The sequence below is a fragment of the Heptranchias perlo genome, chromosome 1 (assembly GCF_035084215.1).
Source record: "Heptranchias perlo isolate sHepPer1 chromosome 1, sHepPer1.hap1, whole genome shotgun sequence".
NCBI lineage: Eukaryota > Metazoa > Chordata > Chondrichthyes > Hexanchiformes > Hexanchidae > Heptranchias > Heptranchias perlo.
In genome coordinates, this window is record NC_090325.1 from 148476422 (window position 1) to 148503602 (window position 27181).

Genomic DNA, 27181 nt, shown 5'->3' on the forward strand with positions numbered 1-27181 from the left:
GAGGATAGCATGCTGGACACCCCAAGGAAATTAATTTTGAATCAGGGACAGGGACTCACCCTAATTAACATAAACAAATTAACTGTAATGAAGAAAGTAATGGCACTAAAATGTGACAAATCCCCAGGACCAGATGGTTTCCATCCCAGGGCTTTAAAGGAAGTAGGTGAGAACATTGCAGAAGCCCTAACTATAATCTTTCAAAGTTCTCTCGATTCAGGAACCCTTCCTTTAGATTGGAATATTGTACATGTTGGTCTGCTATTTAAGAAAGGTGAGAGAGGGAAACCAGGGAATTATAGACCAGTTAGCCTAACACCTGTTGTCGGGAAATTACTAGAGTCTATAATTAAGGATAGATTGACTGAACAACTTGAAAATTTTCAGCTGATTAGAGAGAGCCAGCATGGATTTGTAAAGGTTAGGTAATGCCTGACGAACCTGATTGAATTTTTCGAGGAGGTGACTAAAGCAATGGATAGGGAAATGTCTATGGATGTTGTTTGTATGGACATCCAGAAGGCATTCGAGAAAGTCCCTCAAGAGATTGTTAGCTAAAGTTGAAGCTCATGGAATTGAGGGCAAATTATTGACCTGGTTAGGAAATTGGCTGAAAGGCAGGAGACAGAGATTAGGGATAATGGGTAGGTACTCAAATTGGCAGGATGTGACTAGTGGCGTCCCACAGGGATGTGTGTTGGGGCCTCAACTATTCACTGTATTTATTAACGACTTAGATGACGAAATAGAGAGCCACATAACCAAGTTTGCCAATGATACAAAGATAGCCAGCATTGTAAGCAATGTAGATGGATGCGTAAAATTACAGAGAGACATTAATAGATTAAGCAAATGTGCCAAACTGTGGCAAATGGATTTCACTGTAAGCAAGTGTGAGGTCATCCACTTTGGACCTAAAAAGGATAGATCAGAATACTTTCTAAATGGTGAAAAGCTTGAAACAGTGGAGCTCCAAAGAGACTTAGGGGTCCATGTACATAGACCATTAAAATATCATGGACAGGTACAAAAAATAATCAAAAAGGCTAATGGAATGCTGGCCTTTATATCTGGAGGATGAGAATACAAGGGGATAGAAGTTATGCTACAGCTATACAAAGCTCTGGTTAGCCCACACTTGGAGTACTGTGTTCGGTTCTGGGCACCACACCTTAGGAAGGATATATTGGTCTTGGAAGGAATGCAGTGTAGATTTACTAAAATGATACCTGGATTCCAAGGGTTAAATTATAAGGCGAGATTACACAAATTAGGATTGCAATCTCTGGAATTTAGAAGATTAAGGTTTGATTTGATTGAAGTTTTCAAGATATTAAGGGAAATATAGGGTAGATAGAGAGAAACTATTTCTGCGGAACAGGCTTAAGGGGCTAAATGGCCTACTCCTTTTCCTATGTTGCTATGTAGTGTTTTTTTTATTTGTTCATGGGATGTGGGCATCGCTGGTGAGGCCATCATTTATTGCCCATCCCTAATTGCCCTTGAGAAGGTTGGGGAGTCTAGGATGAGGGGACATAGCCTAAAAATTAAAGCCAGGAATTTCTGGAGTGAAGTTAGGAAACACTTCTACGTGCAAAGGGTGGTAGAAGTTTGGAACTCTCAGCAGTTGATATTTTTTAATTGTTAATTTTAAATCTGAGGTTGACAGATTTTTGTTAACCAAAGATATTAAGGGATATGGGGCTATGGCGGATATATGGAGTTAGGTCTCAGATCAGCCATGATCTCATTGAATGGCAGAACAGGCTTAAGGGGCTAAATGGCCTACTCCTGTTCCTATGTTGCTATGTAGTGGTTTTTTTATTTATTCATGGGATGTGGGCGTCGCTGGCGAGGCCATCATTTATTGCCCATCCCTAATTGCCCTTGAGAAGGTGGTGGTGAGCCGCCTTCTTGAACCGCTGCAGTCTGTGTGGTGAGGGTTCTCCCACACTGCTGTTAGGAAGGGAGTTCCAGGATTTTGACCCAGCGACGATGAAGGAACGGCGATATATTTCCAAGCTGGGATGGTGGAGGGGAACGTGCTGGTGGTGTTATTCCCATGTGCCTGCTGCCATTGTCCTTCTAGGTGGTAGAGGTCATGGGTTTGGGAGGTGCTGTCGAAGAATCCTTGGCGAGTTGCTGCAGTGCATCCTGTGGATGGTACACACTGCAGCCTCAGTGCGCCGGTGGTGAAGGGAGTGAATGTTTAAGGTGGTGGATGGGGTGCCAATCAAGTGGGCTGCTTTGTCCTGGATGATGTCGAGCTTCTTGATGTTGTTGGAGCTGCACTCATCCAGGCAAGTGGAGAGTATTCGATCACACTCCTGACTTGTGCCTTGTAGATGGTGGAAAGGCTTTGGGGAGTCAAGAGGTGAGTCACTCGCCGCAGAATACCCAGCCTCTGACCTGCTCTTGTAGCTGCAGTATTTATATGGCTGGTCTAGTTAAGTTTATGGCCAGCATTGACCCCCCAGGATGTTGATGGTGCAGGATTTGGCGATGGTAATGTCATTGAATGTCAAGGGGAGGTGGTTAGACTCTCTCTTGTTGGAGATGGTCATTGCCTGGCACTTGTCTGGTGCGAAAGTTACTTGCCACTTATCAGCCCAAGCCTGGATGTTGTCCAGGTCTTGCTTCATGCGGGCTCGGACTGCTTCATTATTTGAGGGGTTGCGAATGGAACTGAACACTGTGCAATCATCAGTGAACATCCCCATTTCTGACCTTATGATGGAGGGTAGGTCATTGATGAAGCAGCTGAAGATGGTTGGGCCTAGGACACTGCCCTGAGGAACTCCTGCAGCAATGTCCTGGGGCTGAGATGATTGGCCTCCTTTGTGCTAGGTATGACTCCAGCCACTGGAGAGTTTTTCCCCCTGATTTAATTTTACTAGGGCTCCTTGGTGCCACACTCGGTCAAATGCTGCCTTGATGTCAAGGGCAGTCACTCTCACCTCACCTCTGGAATTCAGCTCTTTTGTCCATGTTTGGACCAAGGCTGTAATGAGGTCTGGAGCCGAGTGGTCCTGGCGGAACCCAAACTGAGCATATGTTGCTATGTAGTGTTAATGTGTGTGATTCATATCAATAGAACAGATAATCTCAAAAACCAGAAAATAAAATTTTTGAGAAAAAATAAAAGTTAAGAAAGGGTTGAAACTTTGAGTTTGTGGGGATGGTTCCCACAGTTGGAGCAACATAAACCAATGGAAGTTTTCAATATCGAGTCAATAGAAGTGATTTGAGTCTGGTTACCAATCGAATATTTTAAAGTAATATGTGAATTATCCAATAACTCTAGTAAGGGAAGAAAAGGGAGTCTGGAAAGCCCCAGATACCTCATATTGTTCCAGGAAAGGTGGAGCCTGGCTATACCACTGTGATGTATTGCAAAACACATCATCCAGGTTGAAGCTACAAGCTGGTAAAGAATTTCCCAATTGCACTAATCAATTGACCAGCTGGCCTAAAGCAAGGACAAACTTTGCAAAATCTGGAATGAAGGAAGTCCTGTGTGACATCTACAGAATCAGAGTACAAGCATGGCACTGCCACTTGCCATCTTCCAGACCTTATGGTATGCCTAACCCCAAGAGAAATGACACAATTTGGAGACAACATTTTAAAACTGGTTTTGGTGTACACCACTGAAGTTCAGGTGAATATAACCCTCCAGGCAGAGGCATTACAGTTAGTGGTGAGATTTAGACATCCAATCCCACCACTGTCTTAACATTACATTGAGTTACATCGAAACTACAGCACAGAAACAGGCCAGGCCACTTTAATAAGAGAGTTGATTTTAGATACCCAAATCACTAATGCCTTCAACTAAATTAATGTAATCAAAATAAAAAGAGGTGCAAGTTGATTAGCATCAAAGTTAGTTATTCAAGCAGGAACTGGATAGTATAATTGGCAGGCCATTCCCTCACTATTAAATTCATCTTTTTTCCTCTTACCAAATTTGATCGCCCCACACCATGAGCCTTCTTTTGGGAAGCCTTGCTTCATCAATCCAGTTCTAAAACTGGCCACTAGAAAGCATGTCATAGTGGCTTGGGATGTATTTTGCTATCCTATGCAGAAATGACTGATTTCATCTTGGAGTGCCCCTCCAGTGATGCAGCTCAAAATGAGAGCTTAGCAGTTTGAAGGGAGTGGGAATGAGTCAAAAGTATGAATTCATATCTCACCACTCCATGGCACGGCATGTTGGTGTTAAAACATAGAAACATAGCTAAGTTGCTTCTCTCCTATTTTCTTTTGCCAGTTATAGTTTCTTTTAGTCCTTCATTGAGGGTTTTGTTAATATTCATAGAAGGAATATTGGCCCCGATAATTCATGGGCTTACTTATGCCTGTGTTGTGCCCTCGAAACGGGACTTCTGCCCGATGACCCTCTCCAGCGCTGACCATAACATAAATTGTGGGGTCAGCTCATTCGCATATCCTGTGGCATTTCATTAACCCAACTCCTGTGTGGTAAACTTGGGGGATGGGGGGGCTTAGAATTTAGGAGTACAACCTTTTGAAAGACAAGAATGGCTGAGGATTGCAGTAGCAGGCTGGGGGAGCGGCAGTTAAGTAGGAAAATCTTTGACACAGTGAGTAGACTGTCAAGTAGCTCTAATTGATGGCTCACGTGAGGTTTTGTTACATTGAAACTACAGCACAGAAACAGGCCAGTCGGCCCAACTGGTCTATGCTGGCATTTATGCTCCACACGAGCTAACCTTATCAGCATACCCTTCTATTCCCTTTTCCCTCATGTGCTTATCTTTTGCCCTTTATGCTATTTGCCCCAACTACTCCTTGTACATAAGAACATAAGAAATTGGAGCAGGAGTAGGCCAATCGGCCCCTCGAGCCTGCTCCGCCATTCAATAAGATCATGGCTGATCTGATCCCAACCACAAATCTAAAGAACACAAGAAGTCGGAGCAGGACCCGGCCACATAGCCCCTGGGCCCTCTCCGCCACCCACAGGGCATTGACCGATCCGAACTCAGCTTCATGTCCAATTTCCTGCCCGCTCCCCATAACCCCTAATTCCCTTTACTTCTAGGAAACTGTCTATTTCTGTTTTAAATTTATCTAATGATGTAGCTTCCACAGCTTCCTGGGGCAGCAAATTCCACAGACCTACCACCCTCTGAGTGAAAAAGTTTCTCCTCATCTCAGTTTTGAAAGAGCAGCCCCTTATTCTAAGATTATGCCCCCTAGTTCTAGTTTCACCCATCTTTGGGAACATCCTTACTGCATCCACCTGATCAAGCCCCTTCACAATCTTATATGTTTCAATAAGATCGCCTCTCATTCTTCTGAACTCCAATGAGTAGAGTCCCAATCTACTCAACCTCTCCTCATATGTCCGCCCCCTCATCCCCGGGATTAACCGAGTGAACCTTCTTTGTACTGCCTCGAGAGCAAGTATGTCTTTTCTTAAGTATGGAGACCAAAACTGTATGCAGTATTCCAGGTGCGGTCTCACCAATACCTTATATAACTGCAGCAATACCTCCTTGTTTTTATATTCTATCCCCCTAGCAATAAAAGCCAACATTCCGTTGGCTTTCTTGATCACCTGCTGCACCTGCATACCAACTTTTTGATTTTCTTGCACGAGGACCCCCAGATCCCTTTGTACTGCAGTACTTTCCAGTCTCTCGCCATTAAGAAAATAACTTGCTCTCTGATTTTTCCTGCCAAAGTGCATAACCTCACATTTTCCAATATTATATTGCATCTGCCAAATCTCCGCCCACTCACCCAGCCTGTCTATATCCCCTTGCAGGTTTTTTATGTCCTCCTCACTCTCTACTTTCCCTCCCATCTTTGTATCATCTGCAAATTTTGATATGTTGCACTCGGTCCCCTCCTCCAAATCGTTAATATAGATTGTAAAGAGTTGGGGACCCAGCACCGACCCCTGTGGAACACCACTGGTTACTGGTTGCCAGTCCGAAAATGAACCATTTATCCCAACTCTCTGCTTCCTGTTTGATAACCAATCCTCCACCCATGCCAGAATATTACCCCCAATCCCGTGATTTTTTATCTTAAGTAATAATCTTTTATGTGGCACCTTGTCGAATGCCTTCTGGAAGTCTAAATACACTACGTCCACTGGTTCCCCTTTATTCACCCTATACGTTATATCCTCGAAGAACTCAAGCAAATTTGTCAGACATGACTTCCCCTTCATAAAGCCATGCTGACTTTGTCCTATTAAATTATGCTTATCTAAATGTTCCGTTACTGTCTCCTTAATAATAGACTCCAAAATTTTACCCACCACAGATGTTAAGCTAACTGGCCTATAATTTCCAGCCTTCTGCCTACTACCCTTTTTAAATAACGGTGTTACATTAGCAGTTTTCCAATCTGCCGGGACCTCTCCTGAGTCCAGGGAATTTTGGAAAACTATCACCAAAGCATCCACAATCCCTACTGCCACTTCCCTCAAGACCCTAGGATGGAAGCCATCAGGTCCAGGGGATTTATCCGCCTTGAGTCCCATTATTTTACTGAGTACCATCTCTTGAGTGATTTTAATCGTATTTAGCTCCTCCCCCCCGAGAGTCCCCTGTTTGTCCAGTGTTGGGATATTCTTAGTGTCCTCTACTGTAAAGACTGAAACAAAATATTTGTTCAGCATTTTTGCCATCTCCATGTTTCCCACCATTAATTTCCCGGTCTCATCCTCTAAGGGACCTATGTTTGCCTTAGCCACCCTTTTTCTTTTTATATAACTATAGAAACTCTTGCTATCTGTTTTTATATTTTTTGTTAATTTCTTTTCATAATCTAACTTCCCTTTCTTAATCAATCCTTTAGTTACTTTTTGCTGTCTTTTGAAGAATTCCCAATCTTCTATCCTCCCACTAAGTTTGGCTACCTTATATGTCCTTGTTTTTAGTCGGATACTATCCTTGATTTCTTTACTTAGCCACGGGTGGCTGTCATTTCTTTTACACCCTTTTTTCCTCAGTGGAATATATTTATTTTGAAAGTTGTAAAATAACTCCCTAAATGAACACCACTGCCCATGTACCGTCTTACCCTTTAATCTATTTTCCCAGTCCACTTTAATCAATTCCGCTCTCATACCATCATAGTCTCCTTTATTCAAGCTCAGTACGCTTGTTTGAGAATCAACCTTCTCACCCTCTAATTGGATATGGAATTCAACCATGTTGTGGTCGCTCGTTCCAAGGGGATCCTTAACTAGGACATTATTAATTAATCCTGACTCATTACACAGGACCAGGTCCAAGGTTGCCTGCCCCCTTGTAGGATCAGTTACATACTGCTCAAGAAATCCATCCCTGATGCACTCAATGAACTCGTCCTCAAGGCTGCTCTGCCCAATTTGATTTGTCCAGTTAATATGATAATTAAAATCCCCCATAATTATGGCTGTTCCCTTATTACATGCTCCGACTATCTCCTGATTAATACTTCTTCCAGCAGAGTTGCAACTATTAGGAGGCCTATATACTACGCCCACTAATGTTTTTTTTCCCTTATTATTCCTTATCTCCACCCAAACTGTTTCATTATCTTGATGCTTTGTCCCAATATCATTTCTCTGTATTACAGTGATTCCTTCCTTTATTAACATAGCCACCCCACCTCCCCTTCCTTCCTGCCTGTCCTTCCTGATTGTTAAATACCCTGGCATATTTAATTCCCAGTCGTTGTCACCCTGCAGCCATGTTTCTGTAATGGCCACAAGATCATACCCATACGTAGTTATTTGTGCCGTTAACTCGTCCATTTTATTACGAATGCTACGTGCATTCAGATAAAGAACTTTCAAATCTGTTTTGTGACGCTTAGTTCCTGCTTTTTCCTTTTTTAACACTTTACCTATTACTCCATACCTTCTGTCCCTTCCTGTAACGCTTTCCTCTCTCTCCCTGCTCAGGTTCCCAACCCCCTGCCACTTTAGTTTAAACCCTCCCCAACAGCACTAGCAAACACTCCTCCTAGGACAGCGGTCCCGGCCCTGCCCAGGTGCAGACCGTCCGGTTTGTACTGGTCCCACCTCCCCCAGAACCGTTTCCAATGTCCCAGGAATTTGAATCCCTCCCCCTTGCACCATTCCTCTAGCCACGTATTCATTTGAAATATCCTCCTATTTCTACTCTGACTGGCACGTGGCACTGGCAGCAATCCTGAGATTACTACCTTTGAGGTCCTATTTTTTAATTTACCTCCTAACTCCCTATATTCTGCTTTTAGGACCTCATCCCCTTTTTTACCTATATCGTTGGTGCCTATGTGCACCACGACAGCTGGCTGTTCGCCCTCCCCCTCCAAAATGTTCTGTAGCCGCTCCGAGACATCCTTGATCCTTGCACCAGGGAGGCAACACACCATCCTGGAGTCTCGGTTGCGGCCGCAGAAACGCCTGTCTATTCCCCTTACAATTGAGTCCCCTATCACTATAGCTCTGCCACTCTTTTTCCTCCCAGCCTGTGCAGCAGAGCTACCCGTGGTGCCAGGAAGTTGGCTGCTGCTGCCTTCCCCTGATAAGTCATCCCCCCCAACAGCATCCAAAGTGGCATATCTGTTTGAGAGGGGGATGGACACAGGGGACCCCTGCACTACCTGCCTGCATCTCTTACTCTTCCTGGTGGTCACCCATTCACTTCCTGCCTGTATACCCTTTACCTGCGGTGTGACCAACTCGCTAAACGTGCTATCCACGAGTTTCTCTGCATCGCGGATGCTCCACAGTGAGTCCACCCGCAGCTCCAGCTCCGAGATACGATCGGTCAGTAGCTGCAGGTGGACACACTTCCCGCACACATGGTCGGCAGGGACACTGGTAGTGTCCATGACTTCCCACATCTTGCAGGAGGAGCATATCACGGGTGCGAGGTCTGCTGCCATGACTTGCCTTAGCTGAGTTACCCCTTTTAAATTACGTTGAAATTAGAAAATGTTAACTATACTAGGGACCTAGGTTCACTAAAAAAAAAACACTATCTGCTATAAAACCTGCAGATCTTCCCTTTCTTATTACTTTACTTACAGTAAAATGGTAGAAATACTCACCTGAACCTACTCACCAATCAGCTGCCTCCCCTGTGCCGCGTCACTTTCTGACTGGTGACGTCACCCCGAACTGCCGCTGGTCTCAGAGTCTCGCTCTCAGAGTAAGCTCTGGTCTCGCTCTCTCCCGCCGCTCACCGCTCTCAGGTCCACTACCGCTCTGCAGGAAAAGCAAGGCAAAGCAGCACCTCCTTCCCCCACTTCACCTAACTCCCACACGTACCGAACTCTCAGCACACTGTGGTAGCACGTTCCACATTTGTACCACCCTATGGGTAAAGAAGTTTCTCCTGAATTCCCTGTTGGATTTATTAGCGACTGTTTTATATTTATGACCTGTCGTTTTGGACTCCCCCACAAGTGGAAATGTTTTCTCTTCGTCCACCCTATCAATCAAGGATGTGAAGGCCTTGGAGAGGGTGTAGAAGAGATTTACTAAAATGGCTCCAGGGAGGAGGGACTTCAGTTACATGGATAGACTGGAGAAGCTGGAGTTGTTCTCCTTGGAACAGAGAAGGTTGAGAGGAGATTTGATAGAGGTATTCAAAATCATGAAAGGTCTAGACACAGTAGATAGAGAGAAACTGTTCCCATTGGCAGAAGGGTCAAGTAAGAGAGGACGTAGTTTTAAGGTGATTGGCAAAAGAACCAAAGGCGATATGAGGAAAAACCTTTTTACACAGCGAGTGGTTATGATCTGGAATGCACTGCCTGTGGGGATGGTGGAGGCAGCATCAATTGTAGCTTTCAAAAGGGAATTGGATAAGTACTTGAAAAAATTTGCAGGACCGCGGGGGAGTGGGACTAGCTAGATTGCTCTTGCAGAGAGCCGGCACGGACTCGATGGACCAAATGGCCTCTTTCCATGCTGTAACCATTCTGCGATTCTCTGAAACCCAAGACATTTATGGTCTATTTTGCAAAAATCCAGTGCATCTCTCAAACATTTGGTTACACATTCAGCAACAAAATGCCAGGATAGAGAAAGGTATAAGAGTGTTAGGAAATCATGAATGGTGAGAAGCAGTATACAACATCGGACTGAATCCATGCGTGTGTATTATGTCAATGTGCAGGAATCCTGTTTCTTATCTTGATTATCCTTATTTGTGTAGTTAGGAAAACCTTTACAAAGGTAAGCTAAGGAAGAACACAATGGAAGTGATTGCTCTTATGAATGGGAATAGGTAGCACCTATGGAGTGGACCCATCAAGGAGACACTTGCCCTGGAACCATGAGAGGGATAGTTGAGTGTGGAACCCTGGGAAAAGTATTTTCCAGTGTTCCAGGGAGGAAAATGTAGGATAGTGTGTGATATAATAGGTTAACAGCTTGGTATAAGTAAAGAACATATTGGGTTAATTAGTATTGGGAGCTACAGTGAGAGAGAGAGAGAATGTGCAGCATGTATGCTGACAGGGACATTGAGGCCAATCCAAGGCATCTCTTTGCAAAATAGACAGCTTGAGCAAGAAACAGTATGAAAGCAGAACCAAAAGCAACTGACATAGATGTAACTAACTGCAGTATTGACTAAAGTTAGTGATAGATAAGTAGGGTGCTTAATTTAAATGGAACTTATAGATCACATGACTTTGATAGTGAAAGGGTTAAAAGTACTGTCTTGGGCAGACAATTAGAGTGCTACCATGGAACAGACAAATCTAAGTATAGTGGAAAAGTACTGGGAGAAGCTCAAGCAGAACACTAAAAAAAGCAAGAGGCAACAAACTTTAGAAGAAGGGCCTCATGTCTAATAGTTTCATGCTGAAACGAGTTAAGTGATATATTGCAGAGCTGGACAAATCTGGTTTGAATCAGTTTTCAGACAAAGGGATAGCACATGGTGTTAGAATTAGATCATATCTTATATATCTTATGATCAAAAGTAGGTGTGTTATGGTAAAAGTATAAATGTAGAATGCAATGTATCTTCAGGGGGTACTTCTGATCAAGAATTGGCCTGGACTGGTGATGCTGTTGATCCCTGATGGATATCCTACTTGTAAATATGATAGGCATATTTGTTTGCTTGTGATCATGTATATGTTCAATAAATTTTGAAAGTGAACTTGTCTCTAGAGTTTAAATCTTTCTTAGGACTGGAGTGGAAGTCCTACATGGGGGCCGATTTTAGGATGGCCGAGCGGGTGCGTTTGAGGTGGGGGGGCTCCTAAACTGGGGGAATCCCGGAGCGGGTCTGGAGCCTGGCTCCAACCCGCCCACTTCCGGGTTCCGCAATGACGCATTCGGGTGCGCGCGCAGCTCCCATATGCGGGACTCCCGCCGGCAATTAAAGTCGGCGGGATGACAATTTAAATACTTACTTACCTAGTTGAGGAACTTGACAGACCTCATTGACTGGATATTTTGGCAGGGGTGCAATTTTCATGGATTCTCAGCGTGTTTCCCGTGCTGTGGGAAACACTCCCTGTTGGAGCAGACGTGTTTCAGTCAGCAGCCAGTGGGAGATGCAAAGGATTATTTGACAGTTGGGGGGAATACCTCACTTATTGCAGCAGGTCACTCTGTCACTTCAGGCAAAGTTTTGGCTGCAACACCTTTGTCTTTCCACTCAAAATTATTAATTTATACCCTAAACTCTGCTGTGCAAACACATTTATCTACTTTGCGGACCTCCTCAAACTCACGCCATCAGGATGGGGGGGGGGCGCCATGGCTGCATTCATCACTTCACCCGGGGACGAGCAACATCACCAGGCACGCTGTCCACCTCCGCCACGTGGAGCTCCACAACACAGTGCTGCGCCGCAGGCACCTGCACAAAATAGTTGTGCAACTACACATACATACACTGTAAGGTGACCCAATGGGTGGCATCAACTGTGGGTGTTCATGGAGAACCTCATGAAAGGGACTTATTGCACAAGCCAGTCAAGAATGGCCAAGATGTGGCAGTAGTGGTGACAATATAATATTTAAGGTGAGTTGAACCAAAATCAAATATAAATAAAAAACTTGACAAACCGTCAAACACCCTTGAGCATCCCCTTTGTGCTCCCAAAACCTTTGCCTTACGCTTCTTACTACTCATACTTGATGCATCCCCTGTGGATGCAGCAGAGGTAGTGGCAGGTTGGATGAGGGTGACCATGAAAGAGATGCATCAGAGGGTGAGTATGAGACAGCCATGAGATTGTATGAGGATTGGGTTGAGTGGCAGTGGTGGGATGAGTACTGGGGAGGTGCGTAAGTGCAGGTAAGTTGAGGATGAGGTTGGAGTGCGTGTGAGGAGTGATGTGATAGAGTAGTGTTGGCACTGCAGAAGGAATTGTGGGTTGGGGGCGGTGATGTGGAAGACTGAGTGTAGGAGAATGAGTAAGTGTACTCACTTTGGCTGACCTAGTTAGGTCATTGAAGTGCTTCTTGCACTGTATCCAGGTGCGGGATATGTTGCTGGTGTTGCTGACCTCCTCTGCCACCTTGAGCCAGGCCTTGGTGGCAGAGGCAGGCCACTTCCTCCCGTCCGCTGAGTAGAAGATCTTTCTCCTCCTCCTCACCCCATCCAGTAAGACCTGGAGTGAGGCATCATTAAACCTGGGAGCAGCCTTTTCCTGGGATGCTCCATGCTGTAATTTTGGCTGTTTGCTGCAGGATCAGTCATTGGAGGACTGCCCCTTTACATAGAGCTCCTCCAGCTGACAGCTGTGATGTGGGTGCGCAGTCCGCCTGCTGCGCAGGTTTCCAACTGGAAATCCAGGTGGCTTCAATTTACCCACGATCACTTGAGGAACCCACCGATTTTACTGGGCGGGTTATCCCTGGGGGCCATGGTATCAGTCCAACAGTCAGATGGAATTTAATGCAGATAAGTGTGAGGTGATACATTTTAAGTGAAAGAATAAGGAGAGGCCATATAACTTTAAAAGTAGAGGAGCAGAGATACATATAATTCTTGTTTCCCTGCATCATCTAATTCCTTGTGCTGCACAGGGACCACCTACCCCTCCTCTCAGAATACAATGGCTTGCTTTTCTGAAGGGAAGAGATGTGGGTATCTCTTTAAAAGTGTTTATGCTTATGTGGAGCCTAAATACTGGCATGGATCTGTTGAGCCAAATGGCCTGTTTCTGTGCTGTACATTCTTTGTAATTCTGTGTAGAGAAACTGGGGTTCATTGTATAAAGAAGGTTAGAGAAGATCGGATCGAGGATTCAATAAGGTAAATTGGGAAAAATGATTACCAGTGGTTGGTGAGTTGATAACTGGAGGGAGGAAACAGAATCCCTACTAGCTTTAAAAGGGAAGTGGATAAATGTTTGAAAATGAAAAATGTAAAAGGATATGAGGAAAGGGTCGGGTAATGAAACTATGTGGATAACTCTTTCAGAGAGCCAGCATGGGTGCGATGGGCCAACTGGTCTCTGCTTTGCTGTAAAATTCTATTATTCTATAAGTTCAAATTTTTTGCAATTTTCATTGTTCTGTTTGGTTTATATGTGATCAAAGATGAATCCTTCTTATGTCTGTATGGATGATACATCCACATCTCTTCCCTTCAGATCAAAAAAAAGCAAGCCATTGTATTCTGAGAGGAGGGCATGAGGAATTAGGTGATGCAGGGAAACAAGAATTATAATGAAAGCTGTGTGGGAAAGAAATCCATAGATGTACATTTAGGCTAAAGGAGCCACTTTCTGAAATGGAAACCTCCTCTAAAGTAACCACTCAAACAAGAACACATTAGCCAGAATGCACAGGTGCTCTCCTTTTCTCACCCACCACAGGCTCACAAAGCCCCATATATCAATAACCACTTGTGAACATTGTGCAGCATGGGTTCAACCATACATATAGGGTCTTAAACACACTGAAAAATGTTTTGCAATATCATGGGGCCAAGATGTGATAAAATGTCATTTCTCTGGTCACTGTGATGCACATAGTGCTGATACTTCATTACTCCTCTTCCTTACCACATCAAGATGTTATTTCATAGGCTTCCATAGAGTCAGCTGAAGGCCTTGTTGACAGTTTTGGAGATTCATTTGGTGGCACTGTGGCCAATAGGCTACTTCATCCGGGGAGTGATCCTGTAGAAAGTAACTTCACTAAAGATTTCTCCCACAGCTCTTAGATAATATTATGTGGAAAAATAATATTCATTTACCTCACAGATCTTGTTATGTAATTACATACTGAATTTCATATTTTCAACTATGACGTTGCACTTACATAAATAATACGTTAGCACTTTAAAATAATGTTACTCCATTGAAGTCTTGTGAATATTAACATTTATTTTGACAAAGCATCAATATGTATGATATTTCTTGTTGATAAATTTGCATAATCAAAATGACAGCATAGAACAAAGTAAGATGGTGTAACTAATAAAGGAGCATAGTAATGGAGTGAATGAGGTTTCAATTTGAAGAGGACAAATCTTATTTGCTGGTTTTAAAATATCACTCAAGAAATATCTTGTATTTTTCTTTGAAAGATGAAATACTGCTGATCTGTTTTGATAGATTAACATGTATGATGGGTAAGATGTTTTGAATTTTGCTTGGTCACTTCAGCACTGTTGAATCACATAATATGGTAATCCTATCTTTTGAAAGATAACCCTAACCCCAATATCTTCATCTTTTGATTAGGCACTTTACACCTCTCTGTCCTCGGTCTCCTACACTGTTCCAATGAAGTTCAATGGAAGCTCGAGGAACAGCACCTCATCTTTCGATTAGCCACTTTACAACCTTCCAGACTCAACATTGATTTCAATAACTTCGGATCATAACCACTGCTCCCATTTTTTCGGACAGCAACTGCTGGTAATGGTTCTGATGCTGCCATTTACAGCTCCTCTAGACCCATCTTTTGTTTCTTTACTTGTCCCATTACCACCCTCCTTGCCTTGCACCATCATCCCTTTTGCCATTTAATCACTCCTGCCTCCACCCTATCACAGACCTTTCCTTTTGTTCTTTCCTCCCCTCCCCCCCTTTCTCTGGCTCTGTACTTGCATAAAAACTGTTAATTCTTTAACGTCTTCCAGTTCTAACGAAAGGCCATCGACCTGAAACGTTAACTCTGTTTCTTTCCCCACAGATGCTGCCTGACTTGCTGAGTATTTCCAGCATTTTCTGTTTTTATTTCAGATTTCCAGCATCCGCAGTGTTTTGCTTCTGATGGAAATCCTATATTAGTTTAGCTGACGTTTTTGTTAACAGTTCAGATTGGTTAAGACTCACTTCCTCCTAACAGTACTTTGCTATTTTTGTTGGCACATTCTGTTACCGTCATCTGTATTTACAGAAGATATTTGTGATTTTTTTTTTAGCAATTACATTACATTCTCATTGAGTTAATGTCAAATCACAAGAAAATTGTCATAAACAGAGTCAGATAAATCTTAAGTACATTGCTGCAACTTTCATTGTGTTGAAAGTTAAAGGATTCTTATTAGATAAAATAGGCTTAATGTAGTTTTAAAAAAACACCCACTGAAGAAAGGTGCTGTAATGACTAAGTGTTGGGCAAATATTGACACGTATGTAATGAATCAACATTGAATTTTATGTTTCAGACCTGTAAATCAGAAACCTGTAAATCAGAAACTATTGACTGAAATGGTGATAATTTTGAAACACATGTCTCATCTCATTGTATTGCCAGTCCATTTGAACTTTAATCGGAAAGAGAGAGAGCCAGATGTCATCCAGCGCTGGACTGGAAGACTGGGGGGAGGGGGATGGAGAGGGGAAGATCGGGGGGACATTGGAGGAAGATCGGGAGGGTGAGATCGGAGGGACATCGGAGCAGGAGACATCAAACATGAGAGCATGTTTCAAAGTTAGATGCATTTAGTGTTTTCACTTCATTGCATGTTTTTTTATTTAATTTATTTTGTTTCTTGTTCCCTGATCTGGCCCTTCACACCTGGTTTCATCAGGCGTGAATCAGAAGCAGTGAGCAAGCTGCCCAGGTAAGTTTAAAAAAAATCTTTCTAATCCCTTCATCTGTCACAGGTAAAGTGCCTTAAGTACCTCGTACATTTGGCTCTTTGACTGTCATCCCGCCGGCTTTAATTGCCGGCAGGACTTCTGTTTTCGGGTCGCCCGCGCGCGCGCACAGGTGGGTCCCTGGGAAACTCAGAAGCCGGCGGGTTGGAGCCGGCTTCCGAACCCAAACAGAATTTGTGCAATTTTCGGAGCCCCCCTGCCCCCAACGCACCCGCATTTGCCTCCTAAAATCACCCCCATGGTCTCGGTCCTACCATTCTTATTCATCTCAAAGAAACAGAATTATTTTTATAAAGTTCATTTATATCCCTTCTTAGCTTGTGTTTCTCTAAAGAAAATAACCCATTTTCCTGAAGCCTATCCTGAAAACTAAGGACCTTATGACTGGATATAATTTTGGTTTCCCCCCGCTTTGATATCCCCTACCTTGTGTGGGGACCAAAACGAAACACAATACAGCTGTACCAAATGCTTATACAGCTTAAGTGTTCTAGCAATACAACCTAAAACACTATGGGATGGAAAATGGCCATCGCCTGCCTATGCCTGATCGAAGTAGGGCCTCATAAATTAGACCGCTGAGCTGCGGATGCCTGCCACGAGGCCCCACGCAGCTCGCCAGCGAACAGGACATCAATTTCAGGCCACTGTGAAGCCAGTGAAGAAAAGTACTCAATTGGCTGCAAAGCGCTTTGGCACGTCCTGGGGTCATAAAAGGTGCTACATAAATGCAAGTCAGTCTTTCTAATGCTTGATTTAGGCATCTGCCAGGGACGCTTAAATAATGGGCCCCATAAATTTAGCAGTGGGACCAACGCCAGCCAAATTGGGTGCAGGTTGTCCCTCTGCTAAATTGGTATGCTTTGTTCCTGCTTTAGATCCAAAAAATAGGCGCAGCACATACCAATTTCCACCCCTATTTGCCCTCCCAGTGGCCGCTTCATAGTGTTTCCGCACCTCTAATAATTTATCAACCATGAACCTCAGATCCCTCTCTTGATCTGTAATTTTTAGAAGGTTCTCCTGTGTGGCATAAACATAGCTGGAACAGGAAAACTGGCAAACAATTAACTGTCCAAGTGTAATGGTTTTTCATAAGTTTTTTTTACAAAAGAGAAAAGATGTACATTGATTTTCACGCTTAATATTGTAGTAGCCTATGTTCTCAACATGACATTTAAAGAGAGCTACACTGACAGCCTCATTATGCATATTATTACAGTAATTTGACATGCTTCAGATTCAAGGCAAGCACAGAGTGACAGCATCACAGCCCACCACTCCAGGAGCTGCAGCCAGCCTTTGCACCTCCGCACAGAAGGTGCAGGGTTCGAATCCCTCTCCACACAGTCACAGCAAGTGGCGACTGAAGCTCCAGCTCTGAATTCTGGGATGACATTCATTGGGATACTTGCCTTTGTTGGGTGTGGGTGAGTCTCCTCTCCACCCACCGCCCCCCCACCCCCCAACTCATTGTAAGGGCTGTGGGAGCCCATAAAACCCTCCTATCGTATAGGACTAGCCACCCTATCGGCTAGTGTTAAAATGGTTGTGGTCTGTCAGACTGTTAATCAGCCTGTGAATCAATCCACTACTACACACTATTCTCCAAGGGAAGAGTGAGAAGATACAAAAACAACAACTCCAAATGCGATTCCACCCCGTCCTATTTTTGGATTGGGTGGTTTCTTTCTGTACAGTTAAGGACCAGTGGTAGTGTGTATTGTCTTTGACATTAACACATCCCTTTCTCTGCAAAGTGTGTTCTCACTGCCTTTTGAAAGAGGATTGTTGTATTGATGTTAGTGCCTGGCTGAAAAGCTTGCTGATCATCTGCAAGCCTTAGGCAGCTGTTTGAAAATTTGTTTTCACACTATGATTGGCTCTGTAGTTGATCAATACGTAAGTAATGAAGTGTTACCATCACTCATGGGTGCTTTTCCTAAATGCCAAAGCCATCTGTAATTTTGGCACAGTATGTTGACATTTTGATGATTAAAATCTTACTGTATGTTGAGGTTCCTGTGATTTGTAAGTTTCTACCTGTCCATCACACTAAGAAGGCTGGGTCTGGCCACACTGGCTGAGCATCCCCAAAACTGACCAACAGGCACCAGGGTGTAGCCTGGATGGTGGTGAGAAAGGCCCTCCCAGTGCGGTCCTTCCAACATGCACGGAATCTCAGTGTCACTGCGAGCTGCCCTCGAGGCTGTGGCAGAGAGGAGACCGTCGTCCACCTCCTGATGGACTGCCCCTTTGTGCAAGGGGTGTGGAGAGAGATGCGTTGGTATCTGTCCCAGTTCGTCCCCAACAGTTCGGTAACACAGGACACTGTGCTCTACGGGCTGCTCCCCGGGACGCACACCGAGACAGATATCACCTGCAGCTGGAAGACAATCAACTCTGTGAAGGAGGCCCTTTGGTCCGCCTGAAACCTGCTGGTCTTCCAGCTGAAGCAGCTGTCCACGACCAAGTGTTGCCTACGGGCACACTCCAAGGTCCAGGAGTACGTGTTACGGGATGCACCTGCGCAAAGGCCGTATGGGGAAAGGCCACCTTGCAAGGCCATCTCACCTTGTAGTGTACAGAAGGTATTAGAAGATATGCACTGTGTTTTAAAAATTGTAATAATGAGATCATGGTGTATACGATCTGTACTGTATTGCTTTGAACCGCCTTGCTGGAATTTCTGTCTTTTTACTTGAACTGTGTGTAAACTGTGTGTATCTTTAAGTTTTATGAAATAAAGTATATTTTGAAATTTAAAAGAAGAGGTTCCTGTGATTTGAACCAATTCATTACATTCCTCCACGGCTCCAGTCTGTCACAGACCATAAGGGATTTGAGTTACCCTGACTGAGAAACAATCCATCACTTCCAGCTCATTATTCACCGTGGTATTTCAGCTGATTTGATTACTGATTTAAATAGAAAGAATCACCTCTTATCATAACTCCCTTTAACCTACCAGCATTTACTCTGCATGAATTCTATAAAAATATAATTTTGTATTGTGTTGTGGCATTTTACATCCCCTTTTAAGTGGAGGTATAAGATAAGTTAAATGTAAACCATTTAATATTATCTTGACATTAACTGATATTGCATTAGGGAAGCCAATGGTAACATAATTGTTATGCAAGGCTTGATGTAGTTTGAGATGTCAATATGTAAGATGCTGTACCACCAAGGGTCAATTTTGCAGGCACTAGTAATGCTTCTGGTTGTTTAATAACTAGGGCTGTTAATTAATCACAGTACACTTTTTTATGCAAAAGTGCAAGCTCTGCTCTCTGAAGTTATTTTAATATTCCTTTCCAACTGTCATGTGGGCCCTGCACTAAAATCAACCAAGCGGGCAGGCAGGTGATCTGCTGTCAGGCTTCAGACTATATCATTCTGAGCGGATCCCTGTGAGATGTGCGAGAACAGCTTATTGATGACATTCTATTGCATTTTCCCTCACTCTCTGTAGGGAGACACTTGGCCTTGGCTTGCCACTTCCATAACTTCATAATTGAGATTGGGAAGCCAGTAGTTTAGGGAAGGGAGTCACCTGAACCTATTCCTCAGCACTCCATGGTAGTGTGCAATGGCGCACCTCGCCACTTAATGTGGCAGCAAGCCATTTGACAAGAAAGACTTTTTAAAAACCCAGGCCATAAGATTTGCACAATAACATTTGCACACAGTACTTTCAAGGCCTCGGTGCAATTAACTTTTAACTCGTTACGGTGCTGAGAACTAATGCCCTTCACTGGTGAATGGTAGGATGTGGATTACATGCCTCTGATACCAAAAGTGGTGAATTCCCAGGCTCTACTGTGTTGTCAAAGAGAGGTATCAATTGACATGTACCAGCCATGAAAGGGTTTTAATAAACAAAATAAGGAGAAACTATTTCCACTGGCAGGAGGGTCGGTAACCAGAGGACACAGATTTAAGGTAATTGGCAAAAGAACCAGAGGGGAGATGAGGAGTTTTTTTTCATGCAGTGAGTTATGACCTGGAATGCACTGCCTGAAAGGGTGATAATTGTAAACAATTTTACAACACCAAGTTATAGTCCAGCAATGATGGAAGCAGATTCAATAGTAACTTTCAAAAGGGAATTGGATACTTGGAGGGGAAAAGTTTGCAGGACCATGGGCAAAGAGCAGAGGAGTGGGACTAATTGGACATCTCTTTCAAAGAGCTGGCACAGGCACGATGGGCCAAATGGCCTCCTTCTGTGCTGTATGATTCTATGATTCTAACCATCGGTGTTTCATGCTGACAGTCACCATTCTCCACTTGGTGTCCGCTTGTCATATTTGCTGACAAAAACCAGCACAGGATTTAAACTTTCTGCACTGTCCTGAGGTTCCCCCGCTGCCCCTAGAACACTGTAGAGCTCGCTGTTCATATACTAATCTTCAGTGCAATTGCAGTCACGTGATCAGGTGGCTCTGACTCATGAGCATATATGGGGCACCCAGCATCTATGCACAATACACGTAGAAATGTTAGAAATACAGAAGATTTGTATGAACCCAGAAATAGGAAAACAGGGTTTTTTGTTGGCTTGTTTTTTGGATGATATCATCAGTAATACAACAAACTTGAAAGATATGGATACAGTAATTGTATCATTTAAATATATGGTTAAAACCAATTTAACATTAAAATTTTTAATCGTGAAATTAATTGCGATTAAATTTTTTAATCACTTGACGCCCTTTAATAACACAGAGAAACTGCAGTGTGCATTGAATCATTGTAAACAATTTTACAACACCAAGTTATAGTCCAGCAATTTTATTTTAAATTCACAAGCTTTCGGAGGCTTCCTCCTTCGTCAGGTGAACGATGTGAAAATGAAATCCTCGAAATGAAATCGCATTTATAATTCACAGAACAATGCTTGGTGAGTACAGACAGTTTTTTCAACTGCCCGTTGCCAAGGCAATCAGTGTGCAGACAGACAGGTGTTACCTGCCAGGTCTCACAGAATATACAAATCACCAAAAAAAAACAACAAACAAAAAAAAACAGAGATAGAGAGGTAGAAACATAGAAAAGATAGCAACTGACCCGTTATATTAAAAACAGATAACATTTGTTCGCTGGTGGGGTAACGTGTAGCATGACATGAACCCAAGATCCCGGTTGAGGCCGTCCTCATGGGTGCGGAACTTGGCTATCAATTTCTGCTCGACGATTTTGCGTTGTCGTGTGTCTCGAAGGCTGCCTTGGAGTACGCTTACCCGAAGGTCGGTGGATGAATGTCCATGACTGCTGAAGTGTTCCCCGACTGGGAGGGAACCCTCCTGTTTGGCGATTGTTGCGCGTTGTCCGTTCATCCGTTGTCGCAGCGTCTGCATGGTCTCGCCAATGTACCATGCTCTGGGGCATCCTTTCCTGCAACGTATGAGGTAGACAACGTTGGCCGAGTCACAGGAGTATGAACCATGCACCTGGTGGGTGGTGTCCTCTCGTGTGATGGTGGTATCTGTGTCGATGATCTGGCATGTCTTGCAGAGGTTACCGTGGCAGGGTTGTGTGGTGTCGTGGACATGCAAGACATGCCAGATCATCGACACAGATACCACCATCACACGAGTGGACATGCAAGACATGCCAGATCATCGACACAGATACCACCATCACACGAGAGGACACCACCCACCACGTGCATGGTTCATACTCCTGTGACTCGGCCAACGTTGTCTACCTCATACGTTGCAGGAAAGGATGCCCCAGAGCATGGTACATTGGCGAGACCATGCAGACGCTGCGACAACGGATGAATGGACACCGCGCAACAATCGCCAAACAGGAGGGTTCCCTCCCAGTCGGGGAACACTTCAGCAGTCATGGACATTCATCCACCGACCTTCGGGTAAGCGTACTCCAAGGCGGCCTTCGAGACACACGACAACGCAAAATCGTCGAGCAGAAATTGATAGCCAAGTTCCGCACCCATGAGGACGGCCTCAACCGGGATCTTGGGTTCATGTCACGCTACACGTTACCCCACCAGCGAACAAATGTTATCTGTTTTTAATATAACGGGTCAGTTGCTATCTTTTCTATGTTTCTACCTCTCTATCTCTGTTTTTTTTTGTTTGTTGTTTTTTTTTGGTGATTTGTATATTCTGTGAGACCTGGCAGGTAACACCTGTCTGTCTGCACACTGATTGCCTTGGCAACGGGCAGTTGAAAAAACTGTCTGTACTCACCAAGCATTGTTCTGTGAATTATAAATGCGATTTCATTTCGAGGATTTCATTTTCACATCGTTCACCTGACGAAGGAGGAAGCCTCCGAAAGCTTGTGAATTTAAAATAAAATTGCTGGACTATAACTTGGTGTTGTAAAATTGTTTACAATTGTCAACCCCAGTCCATCACCGGCATCTCCATATCATGCATTGAATCAGTCATTCATTGTGACAAAGGCTATCAGTTTCCAAAACAATGACAAAAGCAGGTTCATCAAAAGCAAAAATGCAAAAAAATGCAGATGCTGGAAATCTGAAACAGAAACAGAAAATGCTGGAGGCACTCAGTCGGTCAGGCAGCGTCAGTGGAGAAAGAAAAGACAAGTTAACATTTAGGGCACGACCCTTCTTCAAAACAGAAAATAAGAGGCAGACAAATGCATTGATAAAATCAGAAAAAGGGGAGGGGAAAATATACATAAATAAAAAACGACAAACCCCAAGAAGAATGAATGGAATGGTGTAATAGATCATCTCAGTCAAGTAATGAGCAAATTATGTTTTGATGTTTTTGTTCATTACTTCATCAACCTGCCACGAAAACACCAAGAAGGTCTGAAATATTCTTGTGACACACTGGATTAGATTTTCATCTTCACCGCCTGGGCGGTAATATAGCAGGACAAATCGCCCGCCCTTTTATAGAACCAGCCCGATTGAAATCAATGGAATAAAAATGAGGCAGGTTCTATAAATAACGGGCTTTATAAAGGATGGGCAATCCACCCCACCAGATTATCATTCTGGTGGTGAAGATGAGAATCTACCCACTGTCTTCTGTCCAATTTGGTCACATAGTATGGCTTCACTTTGTATCTACTACTACTACTACTACTACTACTACTACAACAACAACAACAAATTGCATTTATATAGTGCCTTTAACGTAATAAAATGTCCCAAAGCTCTTCACTGGAGTGTTATCAAACAAAATTTGACATCCAGCCGCACAAGGAGATATTAGGACAGGTGACCAAAAGCTAGGTCAAAGAGGTAGGTTTTAAGGAGTATCTTAAAGGAGGAGAGAGGGATAGAGAGGCAGAGAGGTTTAGGGAGGGAATTCCAGAGCATAGGGCCTAGGCAGCTGAAGGCACGGCTGCCAATGGCGGAGCAATGAAAATCGGGGATGCACAAGAAGCCAGAATTAGAGGAGTGCAGAGATCTCGGAGGGTTGTAGGGCTGGAGGAGGTTATGGAGATAGGGAGGGGCGAGAATTTTAAAATCGAGGTGTTGCCGGACTGGGAGCCAATGTAGGTCAGCGAGCACAAGGGTGATGAGTGAATGAGACTTAATGCGAGTTAGGATATGGGCAGCAGAGTTTTGGATGAGCTCAAGTTTATGGAGGGTGAGGCCAGCCAGGACAGCATTGGAATAATCGCACTTATTGGGAATTTCAATACCGTAAGCATTTATTGGGAATTTTAACATTCTCTGACCGAGATTTTCTGACCATTCCTTTTAAGATCAGAAAATCATGGACAAGGGGTGCTGAATTTTCCATTGTACATCCCAGCATGCACCAGGAGTACTGATGCAGAACTTTACAAATTAGTTACAGGTGAGGAAGGCCTTTTGGCCTATCTGATTTCCTCCATCCAAGATAATCCTGAAGTCCCCCTTTTCATCATCCAATTGTTTCCTAAAAGATTCTATGACTTCACTCCACTGCTCTTCCTGGAAGCCTATTCTATATGACAGCTCTTTGTGTAAAGAATTTTCTGACATCAGTCCTAAACTTACCTTTTACTAATTCAAAGCTATGTCCCCTTGTCCTACTTTTGCAATTTAACTTAAAGGAATATTCCAGATTTACCTTCTTCATTCTCTCAACTATTTTATATCCCTTTATAAGATCACCCCTCTGATGCCTCCTTCCTAGGCCAAAACCTTTAGATCTGGCCTCATAGCACCCGTTTTTCGGGCACTAACCGGCATACTAAGCCACATTTCCAGCCAGATGTGCATCACCCGCCATATTGGGAAAGGAGGCTGCATTGGTGGCAGACATTGAAAGTGAATAATAATTTGTGTGAATTACGGTCTTGTGCTTCTTGCAGGACCCGCTTTGGATTTTTGATCACCCCAGCATCTCACTTGCCATGTGCTGAACTTGCACAGCACAATGTGACATCAACTGGAAGGAAGGCTCCCATACTTACCTGAATGTGGTGCCAGGAGGAGCAGGAGTGCTTCTCCCGACCCCACATTAAAAGAACACAGGCCACTCCCTCCACTCCCCACCCCCCCGGCTACCAATCCTCTTGGCCTGAGGCCTGATCTCCACCCCTACCCCCCTCCACAATCAACACTACCTCCTCCTGGCCAACGATCATCTCCCTCCACTAGCCCGAGGCCCGATTGCCCACCCTTCCTACTTACCTGGAGGCTGCTGCGATGCCAGCAGCGGCTCAACCTCCAGTGATGATTCTCCAAAAGCTCTGCACAGTTCACCAGCTCCATTGAAATGAGGCCTGAGGCCAAATACCTGGATCTCCTAAGGCCTCAACCATTCAAGCACAGGGATCATACCCTGCGCCCTCCATGTGCCCAAAGTTGGGCATTCCTGAACTTCCCCAAATTTCTCCAGTCCTTCCTCATAACTCAGACCTTTGATACTAGGTATTTGTCTTGTGGCTCTACTCCATACTGCCTCCAGCACTTGAATGCCTCTCTTGTGTCTTGGCGATCAGAACTGGGCACCATTGTCAAAGTGTGGTCTATCTGATCAGAGCACTATACAGTTCAGTTACAACTTCCTCTGACTTTTATTCTTCTGTTCTGGCTAAGAAGTTCAATATTCTATTGGATTCATTGCTGCTCTGCATTGGGTGAATGTGCTAAGCATCAGGTCTACTAAACTTCCGAACCAAAATCTCTAACTTATAAAAAAGTTAACTTCTTTTTAATGGCAAAAAGCAGATTGAAAGGGGACATGCTTCAAATATTTTAAATGAACAATCTAATCATTCAACTTTAAATGTTTGCGAAACTACAAGAAGCGAGTGCAACATTAACAAACCTGAACTGAGACGAGAGATTAGAAAACATATTTCCACACTAGTGGTAAATCATTTGTGAAATTGATTGTTAAGGGTGAACTCGTCTCCCTCTGGAGAACCACACTCGAAAGAAGCACAAATCGGACAATCAAGACTACAATGCAATAGTTCTATCTCCAATCTATCCTCCCTTTTAGCACAGTTTCCCGTTGGATCACAATATTGGTGAATTTACCCTTTTGATGCGATGTTGATTAACTCCTTTAAGGAGAAAAGCCTCAATGAATATTTAGTTATGATGTGGAGATGCCGGTGATGGACTGGGGTTAACAATTGTAAACAATTTTACAACACCAAGTTATAGTCCAACGATTTTATTTTTAATCCCACGAATATTTAGTTAGATGAGATTGAAAGGAATAAAGTCCAAAACAAAAGATCAAATGCTCTATGGGATGCAATGGCTTATCTGCTGCCAGAACCATGTAAATGTTATCTAGATTGAATAATGTTAAAATATAGCTAGTTGATTGCCTGTGGTATTGTTAAAAGATTTGCTTATCAAGATTGATCCCTTTTGTCAAAGGTCTGAGGTCTTATCTTATCTCACCTGTTGCTGCTGTTGGGTGTGTCAGGAATTTGTGACTGGATACGGAGTCCTTGCTGTCTCCCAGTTTGATTCCTCAACCCACAAGCATTTTTTCTCTCTGTGAGCATATTTCCTGCCGCTCTCTCCGATTTTATTATTGTGGTTCATAATTCTTCCTCTCTACTCTATGGCAATGTTATGATTTATTGCACTCTTGTATTTCTTCTGGCCTTGTTGGTTTCCTGCTCTGGTTTTGCTTTTGTTTTCCCCACCAAATGATTTTAAAAAGATAAAGTTGAGAATTCAGCTGGATCTGCAGTGAGCAATTTTATTTAATTATACTTCAGCAAATAACCCAAAATAGGTGCAAAAACTAATATGTCTGCCTTGTGCAGTTTGGGTGAGGAACGGTAACCGCAGCTGTATGCTACTTTTGTAGAAGTAGGAAGGTCTTTTTTGTGAGTGAACCAATCAGTAATGACATTACAGAGATTGTTCTGCAATTTAATTGCCCCTGATTATCTGATTCTTGGGGCTCGATTTTACCGTCGGGTTTCCTGTGGGTTTCCAGCGGGCGGGCCCCGAAAATCTCGATATCCAGTCACGTGACCGGATCGCGACGAAATCCCGGCCACTTCCGGGTACCGCGCTGACGTGCGGGGCTGCGCGCGCGAGCCCCGCTGGTGGGAATCCCGCAGGCAATTAAAGCCAGCGGGGTTCCACTTGAGAGTACTTAACTTGCTCATTGTGGTCAGTTAATGAGCTGAAGCAGCTGTCAAAAGAGGAAGTGTGGGATTTTAGGTTCAAGGCAGTGAGTTTCACACACTGGGGGAAACAGTACCTTTCCAACCAGGCGTGTTGCAGCCAGCAGCCTGTGGCAGGTGCCAAGGTGCGCTCCACGGGGGAGAGCCCTCACCCACGTAGGAGGCCACCGCATCACATAGGGCAACCCCTGCCCTCCACCACCCCCCGCCAAGCCAGAGGACAGACCGACACGAAACCGCAGCCCCAGTCCGAGGACCCACCCACCTACCCTGCACAACCCCTCAGACCAACACCTGCCAGATGGGTGGTGCGTTGACATCGTCGGAGGACGAACAGGATGACCAGCCCCAGCAGCCTCGCAGTCCACGTCGTCCGCCTCGGAGACGTGGAGCCCCCCAACACGGTGCTGCGGCACACCCACCTGCACAGCAGGAGGGAGGGCAACCGCAGAGAGAGATGCGTCGCAGGAGGCACTACCCTCCGCACAGGGTGTACAGAGCGAGGCTC